Raw genomic sequence first — 22356 nt, 5'->3', positions numbered from 1 at the left:
TCAGAGGGAAAAAAAAGGTAATGAGGGGCTGGGGATGTGGCTCAAGTGGTATCGTGCTCGCCTGGCATTCATGCGGTCCGGGTTTGATCCTCAGCACCACATACAAAAACACAGATTTGTGTCCACCAAAAACTAAAAAATAAATATTAAAAAAATTCTCTCTCTCTCTCAAAAAAAAAAAAAAGGTAATGAGACAGAAGATATGAACATTTGAAAAAACTGATATACATCTCCTTCATCTCTCTCTCTCTCTCTCTCCATATATATGTATATTTTAACATTTATGTATATGTGTGTATATATGTATATATATATATATATATATATATATATATATATATATATACATGCACACATACATATATATATAAATACATATAAACACACATACTCCTTACATATATAATCATAATATACATTTGCATAACTATTATATATATATATATATATATATATATATATATATATATATATATGAAGTTTTAATTGTTACCTTAAAATAAGACAAGATATTTGATAAAATGAAGATTCCCATGCCATTATTATTATCAAAGCAAGTTGTATAATGATGTATACATCGTGATATAAATAAATACATACATAAAACAATGCTATCATGCTAGGTTTTTAGCATTTCATGTATATAAATGCACAGTACAATTTTTAGCAAGTTTATGCACCAAAACTAAAAGCAAATTTCTCTATGAAATTCATTTCATAGATGGTAGTGTTAGAAAGCATGTTTAGAGTAATATAATGATAAAGGAGAATATTTTTCCTTGAAATTTGAATATTTTATAACATTTACAATATAACTATATGAATAAAAATTAATCTATATTTAAAGAATAAAATAAATAATGTCCTTTATCTGTGTCATTGTTTTCAAGCACAGAATAAAAGATGGAAAGTATCTCATATTTGGTGCCTGACATAATACATTTATTAAGCTACATAAAACCTGAAATATTTTGGAAAACAATTCCTTGGCTCCCCACCCTTTTCAGGTTTTGCCAAGATTATTCATTTTTTCAGCTTTTAAATTTAGGAGAGGATTAGTCATTTTGTCAAAAACAAAGTCAATTGTATTGAAATTTTCAAAAATACTATAGTAATACCCATTGCTATATTTTAAAATAATTATGATAATATAGTTCAGAGTAAGGCACTGTAGTTTGAAGCTTTTAAGTCATTGTCTCTGCCTCTTTCTGGATGAGTGATACTTGAAAAATAAAAAATAATGTAATCGCCTGGGGTGATTCTGTCCTGCGCCTCTTTTTAGAGCAGCCACCCATTTTCCGTCCGCCTTCTCTCCCACTTAAGTGCATGCTACCACCCCATGGAAGATTCGATGGATATGGACATGAGCCCCCTGAGGCCCCAGAACTACCTTTTCGGTTATGAGCTAAAAGCTGACAAAGATTATCACTTTAAGGTGGATAATGATGAAAATGAGCACCAGTTATCATTAAGAACGGTCAGTTTAGAGGCTGGTGCAAAGGATGAATTGCACACTGTTGAAGCAGAGACAATGAATTATGAAGGCAGTCCAATTAAAGTAACACTGGCAACATTGAAAATGTCAGTACAGACAACGGTTTCCCTTGGGGGCTTTGAAATCATACCACCTGTGGTCTTAAGGTTGAAGTGCAGTTCAGGGCCTGTGCATATTAGTGGCCAGCACTTAGTAGCTGTAGAGGAAGATGCAGAGTCAGAAGATGAAGAGGAGGAGGATGTGAAACTCTTAAGTGTATCTGGAAAGCAATCTGCCCCTGGAGGTGGTACCAAGGTTCCCCAGAAAATAGTAAAACTTGCTGCTGATGAAGATGTCGATGATGATGATGATGATGATGATGATGATGATGATGATGATTTTGATGATGAGTAAATTGAAGAAAAAGCTCCAGTGAAGAAATCTATATGAGATACTCTAGCCAAAAATGCACAAAAATCGAACCAGAATGGAAAAGACTCAAAACCAACAACACCAAGATCAAAAGGTCAAGCATCCTTCAAAAAATAGGAAAAAACTCCTAAAACAACAAAAGGACCTAGTTCTGTACATGTATAGAATATGCCACCCAACAACAAGCAGTTACACTTTTTTTCTCAGCAGCACATGGATCCTTCTCAAAAATAGATCATATATTATGTCACAGGGCAACTCTTAGACATTATAAAGGAGTAGAGATAATACCATGCATCTTATCTGATCATAATGGAATTAAACTGGAAATCAACAATAAAAGAAGGAAGGAAAAATCATGCATCACTTGGAGAATGAACAATAGGTTACTGAATGATCAATGGGTTATAGAAGACATCAAGGAGGAAATTAAAAAAATTCTTAGAGATAAATGAAAACACAGACACAACATATTGGAATCTATGGGACACAATGAAAGCAATTCTAAGAGGAAAATTCATTGCTTGGAGTTCATTCCTTAAAAAAAGAAAAAAACAACAAATAAATGATCTCATACTTCATCTCAAAATCCTAGAAAAAGAAGAGCAAAACAACAGCAAAAGAAGAAGAAGGCAAGAAATAATTAAAATCAGAGCTGAAATTAATGAAATCGAAACAAAAGAAACAATTGAAAAAATTGACAAAACTAAAAGTTGGTTCTTTGAAAAAATAAATAAAATCGACAGACCCTTAGCCATGCTAGGGAAGAGAAGAAGAGAGAGAACTCAAATTACTAGCATACGGGATGAAAAAGGCAATATCACAACAGACACTTCAGAAATACAGAAGATAATTAGAAATTATTTTGAATCCTTATACTCCAATAAAATAGAGGATGGTGAAGGCATCCATAAATTTCTTAAGTCATATGATCTGCCCAGATTGAGTCAGGAGGATATAGACAACCTAAACAGACCAATATCAATTGAGGAAATAGAAGAAGCCATCAAAAGACTACCAACCAAGAAAAGCCCAGGACCGGATGGGTATACAGCAGAGTTTTACAAAACCTTTAAAGAAGAACTAATACCAATACTTTTCAAGCTATTTCAGGAAATACAAAAAGAGGGAGAACTTCCAAATTAATTCTATGAGGCCAATACCACCCTAATTCCTAACCCAGACAAAGACACTTCAAAGAAAGAAAACTACAGACCAATATCTCTAATGAACCTAGATGCAAAAATCCTCAATAAAATTCTGGCAAATCAGATACAAAAACATATCAAAAAAATTGTGCACCATGATCAAGTAGGATTCATCCCTGGGATGCAAGGCTGGTTCAATATACAGAAATCAATAAATGTTATTCACCACATCAATAGACTTAAAGATAAGAACCATATGATCATCTCGATAGATGCTGAAAAAGCATTCGACAAAGTACAGCATCCCTTTACGTTCAAAACTCTAGAAAAACTAGGAATAACAGGAACATATCTCAATATTGTAAAAGCTATCTATGCTAAGCCTCAGGCTAGCATCATTCTGAATGGAGAAAAATTGAAGGCATTCCCTCTAAAATCTGGAACAAGACAGGGATGCCCTCTCTCACCACTTCTGTTCAACATAGTTCTCGAAACACTGGCCAGAGCAATTAGACAGACGAAAGAAATTAAAGGCATAGAAATAGGAAAAGAAGAACTTAAATTATCACTATTTGCAGTTGACATGATTCTATACCTAGCAGACCCAAAAAGGACTACAAAGAAACTATTAGAGCTAATAAATTAATTCAGCAAAGTGGCAGGATATAAAATCAACATGCATAAATCAAAGGCATTCCTGTATATCAGTGACAAATCTTCTGAAATGGAAATGAGGACAACCACTCCATTCACAATATCCTCAAAAAAAATAAAATACTTGGGAATCAACCTAACAAAAGAGGTGAAAGACTTATATAATGAAAACTACAGAACCCTAAAGAGAGAAATAGGAGAAGATCTTAGAAGATGGAAAAATATACCCTGTTCATGGATAGGCAGAACTAACATCATCAAAATGGCGATATTACCAAAAGTTCTCTATAGGTTTAATGCCATGCCAATCAAAATCCCAATGGCGTTTCTTGTAGAAATAGATAAAGCAATCATGAAATTCATATGGAAAAATAAAATACCCAGAATAGCAAAAACAACTCTAAGCAGGTAGTGTGAATCAGGCGGTATAGCTATACCAGACTTCAAACTATACTACACAGCAATAGTAACAAAAACAGCATGGTACTGGTACCAAAACAGGTGGGTGGACCAATGGTATAGAATAGAGGACACAGAAACCAATCCACAAAATTACAACTATCTTATATTTGATAAAGGGGCTAAAAGCATGCAATGGAGGAAGGATAGCATCTTCAACAAATGGTGCTGGGAAAACTGGAAATCCATATGCAAAAAAATGAAACTGAATCCCTTTCTCTCGCCATGCACAAAAGTTAATTCAAAATGGATCAAGGAGCTTGATATCAAATCAGAGACACGGTGTCTGATAGAAGAAAAATTTGGGTACGATCTACATACTGTGGGGTCGGGCTCCAAATTCCTCAATAGGACACCCATAACACAAGAGTTAATAACTAGCATCAACAAATGGGACTTACTCAAACTAAAAAGTTTTTTCTCAGCAAAAGAAACAATAAGAGAGGTAAATAGAGAGCCTACATCCTGGGAACAAATCTTTACTCCTCACACTTCAGATAGAGCCCTAATATCCAGAGTATACAAAGAACTCAAAAAATTAAACAATAAGAAAACAAATAACCCAATCAACAAATGGGCCAAGGACCTGAACAGACACTTCTCAGAGGAGGACATACAATCAATCAATAAGTACATGAAAAAATGCTCACCATCTCTAGCAGTCAGAGAAATGCAAATCAAAACCACCCTAAGATACCATCTCCCTCCAGTAATATTGGCAGCCATTATGAAGTCAAACAACAACAAGTGCTGGCGAGGATGTGGGGAAAAGGGTAAACTTGTACATTGCTGGTGGGACTGCAAATTGGTGCGGCCAATTTGGAAAGTGGTATGGAGATTTCCTGGAAAGCTGGGAATGGAACCACCATTTGACCCAGCTATTCCCCTTCTCAGTCTATTCCCTAAAGACCTAAAAAGAGCATACTACAGGGACACTGCTATATCGATGTTCATAACAGCACAATTCACAATAGCAAGACTGTGGAACCAACCCAGATGCCCTTCAATAGACGAATGGATTAAAAAAATGTGGCATTTATACACAATGGAGTATTACTCTGCATTAAAAAATGACAAAATCATAGAATTTGCAGGGAAATGGATGGCACTAGAGCAGATTATGCTAAGTGAAGCTAGCCAATCCCTAAAAAACAAATGCCAAATGTCTTCTTTGATATAAGGAGAGTAACTAAGAACAGAGTAGGGACGAAGAGCATGAGAAGAAGATTAACATTAAACAGAGATGAGAGGTGGGAGGGAAAGGGAGAGAAAAGGGAAATTGCATGGAAATGGAAGGAGACCCTCAGGGTTATACAAAATAACATACAAGAGGAAATGAGGGGAAAGGGAAAAATAATACAAGGGGGAGAAATGAAGGTCAGTAGAGGGGGTAGAGAGAGAAGAGGGGAGGGGAGGGGAGGGGAGGGGGGATAGTAGGATAGGAAAGGTAGCAGAACACGACAGTCACTTGTATGGCAATATGTAAATCAATGGATGTGTAATTGATGTGATTCTGCAATCTGTATATGGGCTAAAAATAGGAGTTCATAACCCACTTGAAGCAAAGTGTGAAAGATGATATATCAAGAACTATGTAATGTTTTGAACAACCAACAATAAAAAAAAATAAAAAAATAAATTAAAAAAAGAAGATTACCATTAAACAGGGACAAGAGGTGGGAGGGAAAGGGAGAGAGAAGGAAAATTGCACGGAATTGGAAGGAGACCCTCATGGTTATACAAAATTACATACAAGAGGAAGTGAGGGGAAAGGGAAAAAAACAAGGGGGAGAAATGAATTACAGTAGATGGGGTAGAGAGAGAAGATGGGAGGGGAGGGGAGGGGAGGGGGGATAGTAGATGATAGGAAAGGCAGCAGAATACAACAGACACAAGTATGGCAATATGTAAATCAGTGGATGTGTAACTGATGTGATTCTGCAATCTGTATACGGGGTAAAAATGGGAGTTCATAACCCATTTGAATCAAAGTGTGAAATATGATATGTCAAGAACTATGTAATGTTTTGATCTACCAACCATAAAAATTAAAAAAAAATAATGTAATCTTAATGAGGTTGTATTATAAACTTTAGAGTTAGCATGAGAGCATAAATTAGAGTGTAAAGTACCTATCACAGAGCTTTATCACCATCATTATTATTGTATTGCATGCTTACTTTTTTGTGATTTTGCATTTATGGGTGCTGAAGGTATTAATGATTTCAAGAAATTACATCCAAGTAATTCAATATATACTTATAAACATTACTTTAATTCATTGCCTAACTTCCTTTCATCAAATTTCTGAGTGTTGAATATTAAGCTAACCTAATTCTTACTTATTTCATAATGCAAACATTTACATTTTTTAATCTTTTCTATCATGTTGGTCCTATTTATTAATATTTAATATGTGGGAATATTTCATTAACAGTATATTATTACAGATTCAATACCTTTAAATTTTCTTTTGGTTCAATTGTTGTTTAGGGAGAAGTACATTTTTTCAATTTTGTAAGTAATTGGATTCTTGCATTTTGACAAGAAAATCTGCATGATTTTACTTGGGGATTTAAAAAAAATGATTGTTATTCACTAATCTAATGATATCTTGGATTCCAGCCTTAATCCTTTTAACACTAGCCCAAATACTTAATCATAATAGTTATTTTAATCTTAACCTAAAATTAATAACATTTATTTTATTATAATAAATCCAAATACAATAAACAACTTACACTAATATTGCTCCAAACTAATTCTTCATTTTAACTTTGCACAAATGTTTAGAGCTTTAAACTTTTCCAGACTATTCAGATTATGTACAGTGAACACCACTGGTATTTCATCTGATACCATTTACAAAGCCAAATCACCATCTCCCATATGTTGTGAATGTTAAATGCTAAGGGTTAACAGCTCCCGCTTTATCCAGAGAATTGTCCTGGTCAAATGGGAGGCCTTTCCCCCAGGAGGTGCTACTGTGCCCACAAGAAACACATCTAAAGGCCAATGACTGCCTGACATAAGGGCACAAAAGTCCAGCTTCCTTGCCTCCAGGTGACAAAAAGTAGTAATGCTGGTAATTTGGAATTGCAAACAGAAGCCACAAATGTTCCATTTAAGTGAAAATGTAAAAGTTTACTGTAGTTATACATGTGTAGTATACAGAGAGTTCTGTTTCACTCACTAGGGGTCTTGAAATATATCCCCCACAAATAAAAGGTGAATTCTGTATTTCATTTGAGCAGAAACCACTCATCTACTTCAAGGAGATCCAAAATATATTCTTATGTTTTGATCTTGATTATTATCCATTTTATCTAAAATAGACTTGCTTTTAGATTGGGTTTATGTTTATAGAAAAATTAAGTGGTAGGTACAGATAAATCTCATATATCCCATCATGCACAATGTTGGCTTCCCCACTATCAAAATCACCCACCCAAGACTGTGTTTGTACCTCAGTGGTAGAGTGCTTGCCTAGCATGTCTGATACATGGGGTTCAATCCTCAGCACTACATTAAATAAATAAGCAAATAAGTAAGTGAGTGAGTAAATAAATGAATAAATAAATAAATGTATGAGAAAATCATACCACCCAGGGCTGGGTATGTACTTTATTGGTAAGTCATATCCCTAGAGGATGAGTAAAGCCCTGGATTTCATCATCTAGGATCACACACACACACACACACACACACTCACACACACACACCACATGCTCATATAATACATTTACTGCAATCAGTGATCTTACTTTGTCACATTTTCACCCAAACTTAATAGTTTACATTAGAGTTGACTATGTTGTACATCGAATTGATTTTGATAAATGTATAATGGCATGTATCTGCCATTGTATCATACAGAATATTTTTCCTTCCTAGAAAACAAATGTACTCCTAATCATCCCTCTCTTCCCCATAGACCCTAAAAAAAACTGTTTCTTTAACTGTCTCTACAGTTTAGCCTTTTCTAGAATGCCATGTAGTTCAAATTGTACAGTATATAGATGAGCTTCTTTCAATTAATAATATTCATTTACATTTCCTCCCTGTTTTCTTATGGCTTGATAGATCATTTCTTTTTAGTGCTGATTAACATTCCATTGTCTAAATGTACCATAGTTTATCAAATCACCACTAAAGATATAACTTGGTTGCTTCAAAGTTTCGGTAATTATACATAAAGCTGCTATAAACATTTGTGTGTAGTTTTTGTAGGAAAAAGTTTTTAACTTTTTTAAATTCATTTGCGTAAATATCAACGAACATGATTACTGGTCATATTGTATGACTATGTTTAATTTTGCAAGAAACTGACAAATTCTCTTCCAAAAATGACTGTTATTTAGCATTCCCAACAATGAGTGTTGTGGTTGCTCAATTTCCTTTGAACATTTTATATTGTCAGTGCTTTGGATTATGCCCACTCTGATAGCTATGTAGTAGCATCTTATTCTTGTTTTTAATTTAAAAATACTTAGTGATATACAGTGTTGAGCATCTTTTTATATACTAGCTATCATCCACACATATTCTGATGAGGTTTCTGTTCAGGTGTTTCGCTCAAGTATTATTACTAAAGTTATTTATTTTCTTACTGTTGGTTGTTAACAAATGTTATATTTTTTGGTAATAGTTCATAATCCACTTTGTCTTTTGCAAATGAATGTTTTTCTCCCAGCCAGTGTTTTTTTTTTCCTCATTCTCCTGACAATGTCTTTCACAAAATGATTTTAGATTTTTTTAGTTTAGTTTTTTGTTTGTTTGTTTGTTTGTTTGTTTTTTGGTCCTGGGGGCTAAACTGGGCAATCAGCTCTCAAGGAATCAACTGTAAAGAACCCCAACTTCTCTGGTACTGCTTTCATTTATATATTTATTAATTTAGGTATCAGGGATTGAATCCAAGGGTGCTTTACCATTGAGCCACATCCCCAACCTTTTTTATATTTTATTTTGAGACAGGGTCTCACTGAGTTGCTTAGGACCTCACTAAGTTCCTGAGGCTGGCTTTGAATTCACAATTCTACTGCCTTAACCTGCAGAGCCACTGGCATTATAGTAGGTTTTGATTTGCATAAAGTACAGCTATTATTTCTTTCATGTATCATGATTTTGGTGTTTTATATATTGCTATACCCAAATCTGTGTAGCTTTTCTCCTATGAGCTTGTCTAGGAATTTTATAATTTTGCTTTTTATATCTAGAACTGTGATCCATTTTGATTTACTGTTTGTGAAGGTCTTCAAGTTCTCCATGATGATGTATTTGCATACAGATATCTACTTTTTCTAGCACCATTTGTTAAAAGATTATCTTCTGTTTGTTATAGTGCTATAATTTCCTTGTAAATGATAAGTCAATTGTGTATGTGTGTTTCTGCATTCTCTATTCTGTGCCATTCACTTATTATTTTGTGCTTTTGTTAATACTACACTGTCTTGATTAATGTAGAATTATAATGAGTCTTGAAGATAGTACTAATCTTCTGACTTTAGTCTTTTCAAAATTAAATTGATTAAAGTGAGTTTTTGTGTCTTTATATGAACTTTACAATCAGCTTAATAGGTACAAAATAACCTTACTGAGATTTCAACTAGGATTATGTTGAATCTGTAAGAAAATATGTACAGAACTTATATCTTGAAAATATTGAGTCTTACTCTTCATGAGTATAGACTGTATCTTTATTTTTAGTTCTTTGAATTTCTTCATCAGATTAGTAGTTTACTTTATATAGAATTTGTCCATCCGTAATTTTAAATTTATATCTGAGTATTTCATTTTGTGGGGTAAAATTATAAATAGTAAAGTAAATTCAAATGTGACTTGTTTATTTCTGGTACATAGTAATGCAATTGACTTTTTCATATTAATCTTATAACATATACTTCGCTATATTGCTTACTAGTTCCAGGAAGGGTTTTTCCTACTAGTTCAGGTTTTCTACATAGACAACTATGTCACCTGAAAACCAAGACAGTCTTACTCTTCTTTTCCAATCAGCATGTTTTCTTTTCTTTTATTTTCTTATTGCATTAATGAGGAATGCCAGCACAAATTTGAAAAGGAGTAATTCCTGATCTTATTGGGAAGCTTCTAGTTTTTCCCAGTAGGTGGAATCTCACCATTAGGTATAAAATGATAGCTGCAGGATTATTTTTTTAGTTGTAGATGGACACAATACCCATATTTTATTTGTTTTTATTTTTATGTGGTGCTGGGGATCGAACCCAGTGCCTCACTCATGCTAGGCAAGTGCTCTACCACTGAGCCACAACCCTGGTCATAGCTGCAGAATTTTAGTAGACATTCTTCATGAGGTTAAGAAAGTTCTTTATTCCTAGTTTGCTGGCTTTTTGTCATGAACATATATTGGATTTTATCAAGTTTTTTTTCTACATCTATTGACATTATCATATGATGTTTCTTTTTTATCCAGTTGATGTAATGGATTACATTATTTGATTTTCAAATGTTGAACTAGGTTTACATAGCTAGGGTAATTTCCACTTAAATATGGTGTATATTTTTTAATACATTATTGGATTTAAAACTTTACAATAGGGCTGGGCTTGTGGCTCAGTGGTAGAGCGCTTGCCTCGCAGACATGGGACACTGGGTTTGATCCTCTGTGCAACACAGATAAATAAAATAACGGTGTTGTGTCCATCTACAACTAAACATTTTTAAAAATAAAAATTTAAAAATGAAACTTTATAATAATTTTGTTGAGGGTTTTTATATATATGTTAATGAATAATATGGTCTTTAGTTTTATTTTCTTATAATTTAGTTATGTAGATTTGGTATGAGGTAAGTGGTTTCTATTTGTTTTCAGTGCTATAAATTACCCTCAAAACACTGATTTCCCAACATCCCAAATTTTTAAGAAATTATATATTTACTTTTAATTTGTTAAAAAATATTTTTCAATTTCTTTATATTTCTTTTTTGAGGCATCTTATTTAGATACATGTCATTTAATGTCTAAGTGTTTGGGGATTTTCCAGCTATTGCTCTGTTATTGATTTTCATTTTAATTTAATTATATGATCTCTCTAGTCTTTTGAATGTGTTAAGGTATATTTTATGACACTGAATATGGTTTATCTTGGTGAATGTTACATAGGAAATTTTGACAGATGAAGCAGTCTATTGATACTAATTATATCTATTTGATTTATGATACTATTGAGTTTTAACTATGCCACTACTGATATTCTGCTGCTGCATATGTCTATTTCCAAAGGAATATGTTGACATATATAACTGTAATAAAGATTTTCATCTATTTCTCCTTGCACCTCCACAAGTTTTTGCTTCATGTATTTTGATATAATGGTGTTAGGTGCATAGACATTGAGAATTGTTAAGCCACTTTTTAAATTAATTGGTCTAATTAGTTATACATGATAGTAGAATGCATTTTAACATATCATAAATAAATGGAATACAACTTCTCATTCTTCTGGTTGTACATGATATAGAGTTACACATGTCATGAATCATATATGCACATAGGGTAATAATGTCCAATATATTTTACTATCATCCTGCCCTGATACCATCTCCCCTCCCTTTACTGTTCTCTGTCTAGTCCAAGGTACCTCTATTCTTCCCATCTTCCTTTATTGTGAATGAGCTTCCACATATCAGAGAGAATATTCAGCCCATGGTTCTTTGGGATTGGCTTATTTCGTTTAGCATAATATTCTCCAGGTCCATTCATCTAAATTTCATTTTTCTTTAAGGCTGAGAGATATAACATTGTGTATATATACCACAATTTCTTTATCTATTCATATGTTGAAGAGTACCTAGTTTGGCTCTATAGTTTAGCTATTATGAATTGAGCTGCTATAAACACTGATGTGGCTGCATCATTGCAGTCTGCTTATTTTAAGACCTTTTGGTATAAATCTAGGAGTGGGATGACTGGGTCAAATGGTGGTTCCGTTCCAAGTTTTCTTGAGGAATCTCCATACTGTTTTCCAGAGTGGTCGCACCAATTTGCAGTCGCACCAGCAATGTATGAATGTACCTTTTCACCCACATCCTCACCAACATTTATTGTTTCTTATATTCTTTATAATTGCCATTCTGACTAGAGTAAGATGGAGTCTCAGTCTAGTTTTGATTTGCATTTCTCATATGAAAAAATGTTAAACATCTTTAGCAATTAATTTGTTGACCATTCATATTTCTTCTCCTGTAAAGTGACTGTTCAGTTCTTCAGCCCATTTATTGACTGGGTTATTTGTTTTTATTTTTGTTTGTTTTGTTTTGTTTTGTTTTTGGGGTTAAGAATTTTGAGTTTATATATCCTGGAGATTAGTGCTCTCCCTGAGGTGCATGTGGTATAGGTTTTATCCCATTCAGTAGGCTCTCTCTTCACACTCTTGTTAGTTTCATTTGCTATGAAGAAGCATTTTAGTTTGATACCATCTCATTTATTGATTCTTGATTTTACTTCTTGTGCTTTAGGACTGTTGTTGAGGAAGTCTATTCCTAAGCCAACATAATGGAAAGTTGGACCTACTTTTTCTTCTATTAGGTGCAGGTTCTCTGGTCTAGTGTATAGATCCTTGATCCACCTTGAGTTAATTTTTGTGCAAAATGAAAGATAGAGTTTAAATTTCATTATGCTACATATGGATTTCCAGTTTTTCCAGCCCCATTTGTTGAAGAGTCTATCTCTCCTCCAATGTATGTTTATCTATTTGTTTATATTTAGTCTTTATATATATTTTAATTTAAAGTGTTACTTGTTTAAAAATATTATTTGATCTTTTCTTATTCATTTTAATTGATGTCTTTAGATCATTGATGTTTAAAGTTATTATTGATGTAGCTAGTGGTATAGACTGAATTGTATACTTCAGGAATTCTTAATTTGAAACCCTTAGGATGTAATTATGTTTATATTAAGTCATAAGGGAAGGTTGTAGTCCAATAGGACTTTGGCCTTATAAGAATAGGATGCATGATGCGTCTCTCTCTCTCTCTCTCTCTCTCTCTCTCTCTCTCTCTTTCTCCTTCTCTCTCTCCCCCATGTGAGGACAAAATGAGATATCAGCCATTTGCAAATCAGGAATTGAGTCTGCACTAGAATTCAAAGATGGTGGAAACTTGATCTTGATCTTGGTTTTCCAGGCATTTGTATATAGTATCTTGCTAAGACAGCCTAAACTGACTAAGGCAGTTAATTTAACATCTACTCTATGTGATATTATTTCTATGTCTTGCCTTTATTCTTTGTTTCCTTTTCTGATTTCCATTTTTTTTCCTTCACTTTGTGGTTTTATTTGAGTTTTATATGATTTAATTTTCTCTCCATTCTGTATCAGTTATATTTATTTTATGTTTTCACTGGTTTCAAATATAAATTTACAACTAATTTGAATATGTATGCTTATGAATAATCCATAATTCTATGGACTGTACATATGATTCATAATTCTATGGATTATATATAAGCATAAATACTCAATAACATTTTTTTATATTATTTTAAACAAGTTATTATATATTAGCTCAACTGAAAATTTTAAAGTATTTATTTTGCCTTAATATTTTTCTACTTTGATGATCTTCCTTTCTCTGTGTTTATCCAGAGTTTTGATTAATGTAGTTGTCCATATGTATTAAGAACTTATTTTAACGTTTCTTACAAGGCAGATCAATTGGCCACAGATTTTTCTCAATTTTTGTTTTTATAAAAAAGTCTGTAGTTCTTCATGTTCAAAGAAAAATTTTAAGGGTACAGAATTCTAGGTTTATGGGAGTTTCTTTCAAAATATTAAATATTTTACAACCTCTCTTCATGTTTGCATGGTTTCTGAAGAGAAATCAAATGTAATGTGTTCCTTTGCTCTTCTATGGATGTTATCTTTTCCTCTAGCTTCTTTCAAGATTTTTTTCCTCATCTTTGATTTTCTGCAGCTTGAATATGATATGGCTTAGTGGAATTGTTCTGTTTTTAATTTTTTCTGTTATTTTAATTTATCGTGCATGGCATTTTCTGAACCCTCAGGATCTATAGTATAATGTTTAATATGCTAATGGCACAAGTGGATCTTCTTCTAAGTCCTGCCTCCCACTAGTTCATTCAGCTATTGATGGATTAATCCACTGATGATATTAGAGGCCTACTGGTGAAATCACTACCCAAAACCCCACCTATGAACATATGAGATATTGGAGGATGTTCCAAATCCAAACCATAACATTCATCCCTTACCCCTAAAAACTCATGCCTATGTTACAATGCAAACTGCATTCAGTTTACCTCTCATCATGTCTATATTACAATAGTTCCAGCAGTGCTCAAAAGTCAAAGTCAAAGTCTTCTCTGACTCAAAATGAACTCTTAGCCATGATCCCTATAAAAATAAAAAATAAAAAAAAAATCAGGATGCATACTTCCAGTATGTAATGTCACAGAGTGAACATTCAAAAATCAAGGGGGAGGAATAAGGACATAAGAAAAAGGATGATACCAAACAAAGACCAAAACTCAGGAATGCAAATCTTAAATTCTAGAGTTCCATGTCAGGCATTCAGGGCACATGGTGGCAAGTTTTGAGTCCCCAAAGAACTAAAGGAATCCAGTCACTATAACCTTTCTAATTGAAGCCCATGTGGCCTTCCACTTGGACTTGCTCTACTAGTTGTCTATAGCTTTCCTTGGCAGGCATTACAAGTTCCTTGCATCTCTAAATTCTTTGGCTTCCCATTGGAGCTTTAGCTTAACTCTCAGTTTCACACTTTGCCCACTCAAAGGATGCACAGAGGAATTCAGACCCTGCTACACTTTGCCTAGTCTCCCACAACTGTCTTTGGAATCTCAGTGGATGCCTTCAAGACTGTAAATCCAGCATTCTATCTTCCTGCAAAACCAGCACTATATGAACAAATATCAAGACCTTCTGCAAGCTCAAAAAGTAACCAGGACCCCTTGAACCATGAATGCAGTGGCCTCTAAATGCTTGTGCAGCTAAACATGGTGAAACATGTCCTGGGGAAACAACTTTTTAGGTACCTCTGTGTGATCAAGATACTCTCAAGGTCTTTTCTTAAAGTGAGGTCTTTCCATAAAGTTGTCGCTTGTACACACTTGAACCTTAGATTGATGGTGATCTGACCAATTCCTGAAATTCCCTCAAGGCATCTTTCCTATTGTCCTATTAAGAATCACTTAGCTCTTTTTAGTGACTCTAATCTCTTCAGCAACCTTACTTTCCTTGTCCCAATTTTACATGTACTTCTCAACCAAATTACAAATTATCCAATTTTATTTTGCTATGCTTTCTGTTCTAAATTCTCATTGTAAATCTTGCTTTAAAACAACCAGTAATATCCATGTCACCATTTGAATTATGTACTGCCTTGGAATTTTAACTGCCAGATTAATTAGCCCATCACTTTTAAGGTCAGCCCGCAAGAAGTCTCAGGACATGAGCAAAATGTGTACAAGTTCTTTGCCAGAATGTGACATGTGTTGCCTCTAGTCCAATTCTCAATAGAATCATCATTCCCAGCTGAAACCTCATAAGCATATTTCTTACTATCCACATTCCTGTCAGCATTCTGATCATCCAAGATTACAAAAGTATCATCAATTCATCTCTGCTCACAACATTCTAAGGATTTTCTAACCTGCATCTTCATACTTATCCAAACTCTTTGTGCAAACCAGTTCCAAAACCTTCTGAACTGCATACTCAAATATGGTCACAGCTATGAACCCACCTCTCAGTACTAATTTATGCGTTAGTCAACTTTGCATCAGTGTAACCAAAATATCTGACTTAGAAGGGTAAAGATTTATTTTGGCTCATAATTTCAGAAAACTCAGCCCATGGCTGGCTGGCTTCATTGCTATGGGCTTGAGGTCAGGCACAGCATGATTGTGCAAAGGTGTGATGAATGAAGGTTGCTCAGGTCATGGCAGCTGGGAAGCAAAGGGGGTGTGAAGGGCAAGGGAGGAGACAAACCTTTCCAGTTCTTCATAAGTCTCCAGTGACCTACTTCATCTAGATAGGTAACATTTCCTAGTAGTCTATTCAGCTATTAATGGACTAACCCACTGATGAGGTCAGAGCCTCATAAATCAATCACTTCCCAAAAATCCCACCTCTGAACACATGAGATTTTGGGGGATATAACAGATCTAAACATAAGAGGCATGATACATTTCATTAAAAAAAAAAACTGGTAAATAGGCCTTTAGTGGTAAATAGGCCTTTAATGATGTGGTGTTAGGTTTGGGGGATAGGAAACATACACTATAATCATACAAGTGGGACTCCGTCTTTTAATTTTTTGAGACAGTCTCATGGTTTCCCATAGGCCTCAAACTCATAATTCTCCTGCTTCAAAGCACTGCCTTGTTGGGATTTAAGGCATGTGCCACCACACCCTGCTCAGGTCCCAGTTTTTTAAAACAGCTATGCATCTTGGTTCTCAAGTGATTCTCAGTTGTTCCCCTTCTTTAAATGAGACAATATGACTACATTAGCATAAAGTTGGGATTTCTTCACTTTCCCAGGTGAATTAAGCTTTGAAAATTCCCAATACTTTAGATTCTGATAATACATTTTTTATTGAGGGGAGGTCTTGTTAAGAACAAACTCAGAATGGTTGCTTTTCTCCTCTATGTGCCAGAAGCATGAATGAATTTTTCCTAAATATTCAAGGTGTGAATCTGTTTGAGCTCATGGTGATAAAATTTACAAGCATAAATTTTTACTAGTATTGCAAATTTTACAAGTATAAATTTATCTCTCTTTAACTAGGTCCTCCTGGAATTTTTAACTCTCAGACTTTTCTACACTAAATCTTCAGCAAATCACCCACTAGCGTTCAGAATTTCCTTCTTCAGTGCTGGTTTCAATGGAGGATCTTATTTGTGAGTTTTTTCTCCAAGAAATTATGATTGTTTTTTTTTTACATATCTATCTCTTTAATTTGGCGGCAACAGTTTTCCCTATGACCCCATTTTTACTACTAATCTAAGAAGACTTGTTAATTTTTTTCACCTTGTTCACATTTTTACTTCTTGATGGTATGAAGAGGCAGCTTGTAACTTTTTAAAGGCTGAACAAGAAACCAGAATTTTATGTGATACATTTTTTGAAATGGCCCATGAACAATTAAAATAATTGCATATCTAAATTAAGCTTCACCTACTTTTCATTGGATTTTAATGTAATCTATTTTTAAAAGTTCTGTGTATATTAATTTTATCAATAGCTTGCAATAAAGATGGATGGTGAAAAAAAAGAGTGATACAGAGAAACTGAGACACAGAGAGAGAGGGGGAACTCATGCATGCATTTGTGTGTCTCCCAATGTGTCTTTTGCCTTTATTTGGTGTTTTTCATGCTTGGAAATTTTTAAAATAATTGGGTAGGCAAATCTGTCATGCTCTTTTTCCTTATAGCAATAATTTTTGTGTAGTGGACAATTTTAGGTGTGACCCCCTACATGAAACAAAAAAAATGGTATATATAAAAAACATATAGTTTGAAAAAGAAGCAAAAGATTCAATAATTAAATAATCATGTTTGTAAAAATGTATCAATATCACCGACTTCGTAATATAAGCTACTAAAAAAAGTATAATCAGGGCTGGGATTGTGGCTCAACAGTAGAACGCTCACCTCGTGCATGCGAGGCCCTGGGTTCAATCCTCAGCACCACATAAAAATAAGAAAAATAAAGGTATTGTGTCCAACTACAAGTAAAAAATAAATAGTTTTTAAAAAGTATAACAAAAGTTTTTTTTGCTAATACAAATGTAAAAATGTAAAAACAAAGACTTCTTGAGGGATATGTCACTTAGGGAACTATAAGAGACTGTAATGAGAAGAAATGGTGTTTTAGGATTACTTAAAAGGGCTAAAATGCTAAGAAAAAAAATGTTTATAGACTCTTCCTTTGCTCTTATGCTTAAAAATAAATCCTAACTTGAGATCAGATAACTCATATACTCTCTATTAGTTTCTAATTAAAGCATCTGATGCACAACATCTGGCTACATAACTTGAATTTTATAAAAGCATTTTGTTAGACAAAAATTGGATATCTCACAAAATAAACAATTAAGATGTGCTAAAGGAGTTATTTTTCCCTTTTCCCTATTTTTTGAAACATGGAAAATATTGTTTCTTTTATCATTAATTCTAGTGTTTCCATTTACAATTTGACTTTTCCCTGCATTTAATATAATATAATATAATATAATATAATATAATATATATATTATATATTAATTAAAATATACATGAGTAATATATATTTTAAAATTATCCTGTGTGTGTGATTTTAAATTTTATCCATCAAATTTTGTGTTTCTTCCGTCTTATCACCATGTTATATTTTCATGCTTTTATTACATACATGCGAACTATGTTTTTTGTTACCTATTACAGATGGCAATAAGTCCTAAAATTTCACTTATATTCTTATAATGGATATTAAAGTTATTTTTTCATTGCTTCTATATTGTTTTATCAGAGACTCAAATCAGATACTTCCTGTTTATCCAACATGAAACAAGAAGATACCTATACAGATCTAATATTTACCAACAAATTGAGTATGTGATGTGTAATTTCCCTTTACTCACTTTCCACATAAGTTATGTTGCCAGATAATTTTAACAGAAATATTGCATTATGAAATTTATGGTCTTCATATGAAAGCACCAAATCAGCAGAATAATTAATATCAAAATAGTAGAATAAGAACATTTGTATGCAGCACAGAGGGGAAAGTAGAAGGGACTGTTTTTATCTGAAAACTAAATTTAAGATTTATACTTGGAAAATCTTACAAGAGGGACTTGGTAGTACACCCTTGTTTTATCTATGGGTACAGTTCAGATTGATGTACACAGGAGTTAACCATTTCCAATGAATGTTCTTCTGAAATATCCCCTTTATTTTTGTTTTGTTAATTAACTAATTTGAAAATGATCATTTTAATGATAAATGAAAAAGTATGTATACTTATGGTACATAAGGTGATGTTTTGACATATGCATGCATTGTGGAAATTTCAAATTAAGCTAATTAACTTATCATCACCTCATACATTTATCTTTTTTTGTAGTGAGAATATTAAAAATATATTTGTACTGTTTCAAGTATTCAATAAATTATTTTCTTATTACAATCACTATGCTGTATAATGGATTTCCAGAACTTATTCCTCTCATTTAGCTCAACTTTGTAACCATTATTCAACATCTGCTACATTCTCCACCATTACCCTCAGCCCCTGTTAAGTACCATTCTACTTTCTGCTTCTATGAATTTGAATTTTTAAATTCGTTTAAAATATTACCTATTTGTACTACTTCCTTCTTTTTTAAAACTATATTTTTAGCTGTTTATAGACCTTTATTTATTTATATGTGATACTGAGAATCGAACCCAGTGTCTCACACATGCCAGGCAATTGCGCTACCACTGAGCCACAACCCCAGCCCACTATCTCCTTAATATCCTAAATCAAAGAAGCACATGCAACCCAATGGTTCATGTGATGACACCAAGGTCCTCTTTTCCTTTCATATCCATTAGAACTTTAAAGGTGATAATTATCCCCTTCCACCAGCAATATGTAGTTAACAGTCCCTTCAACTTTCCCCTTTTTCTTGTGTGAATGATGGCATTCCACTCTATGTAGAAGAACTAAGAAATGTAGTTGGACTACAGAACTCTGATTACCTTCAAGAACCATATCCATGGGCATTACCTTCAAGTCATGGAAATGTGCCTGAAACTTGACTTCCATCTAACAGTAAACAAAGAGAAAAATTAACAATATATATTAAAAAAACCCTGCTTTCAGGCACTGGAAAATATAGACATCATTATAGACATCCCTGCAAGAAAAGAAGCAAAGGAGATCTCCAATCACCCAGTCTTTTGCCAAGGGTAAACTTCTACACCATTATGCAGAAATGAGAGGCTCGAACATAACACAGAAGTTGTTTTGAATTGAGATAGACATTGGATTTAAGAGACACTGAAGTGCCTAGATTTGTGGGTAGTCTTGGAAATGAGGGAAGTGTATAGACAAAGAGCTCCAAAACTGCATTAAGTTGCAGTGAGTCTACTTCTAGACATAAATTTCTACATACATAGTGTGAAACTCCACAATATAAAGCTAAGGAACACTGGGAAACTCAGTTTTGAAAGTTCACATAAAATAATTTAAGCCACAGTTGGGAGACATTATTGAATACCTGGAACATTCATTAGAAAAGTCAAAGGAATCACATTTCATTGGTAGGGATACATCAGGATTAAATTAAGGGTGACTATAGAGTTGCCATGAAAGGCTTATAAGAACTCCTCAGAGATCTTTCCCAAGTTTTTACCCAAAGTAAATAAAAATGTATGTTCACACTAATACTTGTTCACAAATATTTATACTGCTTTTTCATAATCAATAAATAGTAAAAACAATAATTTCCAACAACAGATAAATATTGTGATATGCTCATGTAATTAATATTACAAAGCAATCAAAGAGAATGAGCTACTTTTGTACACGTAAACATGGATAAATCTCGAAAACAGTATGCTGAGCCTAAGAAGCCAGAGACAAATAAAAATTAGTACATGATTCCATTTATATGGAAGTTAAAAACAGGTCAACTAACTTAATTGGTAATAATCATATCAATGTTTGTATCAGGAGCATTTATAGTGATTAGATGCAGGCAAGTTGAAATTTTCTGGGTGGTAAAATATTTTATATTGTGAGGATAAATGCATAAGTTTGGTATACCTGTCAAAACTGATATAAGAGTATACTTAAAATTGATCATTTTACCATATGTAAATAAATTATATTTTAATAAACTTTATACAAAGGTAAAAATGATGATATCTAGAGAAATGTTTGAACAGGTTTTTGGTTGCAAGGAATCTACCTAAGTCACAGAACAGTTAGTCACAGGAGAAAGGAGGAAGTTTTTGCTATTGTTCTACTTTTTTTTCCCCCAGGCTTTTATGTTTCTTTTATTTACATGGGATGGAATGCATCATTTACTTATTTGGAGTCATTGCTCAGCTCTGTGAGTTTTAAAGTTAATTTTAAATAGTGCCAAATGATTCAATAGAGTGCAAGCTTTTTTGAATGAGATTTTCTAGTTTTTAATCATAATGAATATTTTTGCTATGTAAGGAAAAGCTTAGGAATAGACTACTAGGTAAATGCTATCTTAAGCCAGAGGTGTGCAAGAATATTTAACTTCCACTAGCAAGAGTTTCCCTCATTTCTAATATTTGATCAGATTGAGTCCCACAGTTATTCATTCCCTTTTGTTTCTTGCAATCAATATACATTAATCTATGTAATTTCTCATCTGCTCATAATCCTCTCTCCATTTGTCATCCCATCTACATCAAATCCTGTACTAAATAATGCCCATATGAAAATAATTCAATTTGACTGATATTTTCTACTTAATCAGCCAGAGAGTTGTCACAATGAAAAAACAACTTATGAAGGTCTCATTAGTGGCTGGAGTTGTAGCTCAGTGGTAGAGTGCTTGCCCAGCATGTGTGAGGATGGGTTTGATCCTCAGCACCACATAAAAACAAATAAAATAAAGGTATATAAAAAAAGAAGGTCTCAAAAACAAAAAAAAGAAGGTCTCATTAGTTGATAGGAAAATCTGAAATGCTTAATGAAATGTTTGCTAACACATAATTCAATGGACAGATCCTGGACTTTGTAATCTCAGTTTTCCTATTTATAAAAAGTGAATGATATCCTTGGGTACATACAATTTTATGAGAATTATATGAACTGAAATATTTGATAAGCATACATAAGCCTCACCAATAATTAAATAATGCATACTCCTAAAATAATGTATATATGTGTATGTAAATTTAATATTTTACATTCAATAAAAATATATATACACATAAATACATATTATAAATGTGCACATAGTAGAATTAACAAAAAAAGCAAAATCATATAGATAATATCAAATTTCAATGTTTTACATAAAAAAATCCCCTAGAGATTTCATTTATTTTAATCTATGGTAATATTTCTAATTTATCCTTTTATTTTATAGGCACAAATATATCAAGATCATGAATCTGCAATAATAAATGAAGATGTTAGGTCACCCTGTACAAT

At 33.2% G+C, this 22356-nt stretch overlaps 1 pseudogene; it reads left to right on the top strand.

Moving 5' to 3' along the window:
• The first annotated feature begins 1288 nt into the window (after positions 1–1288).
• LOC114096645 (nucleophosmin pseudogene) lies at positions 1289–2056 on the top strand (annotated as a pseudogene).
• Positions 2057–22356: the final 20300 nt, after the last annotated feature.

This window comes from Marmota flaviventris, chromosome X, assembly GCF_047511675.1.
Source record: "Marmota flaviventris isolate mMarFla1 chromosome X, mMarFla1.hap1, whole genome shotgun sequence".
NCBI lineage: Eukaryota > Metazoa > Chordata > Mammalia > Rodentia > Sciuridae > Marmota > Marmota flaviventris.
The sequence above is the reverse complement of the archived record's forward strand: the minus strand, read 5'-3'. Positions and strand labels throughout refer to the sequence as shown.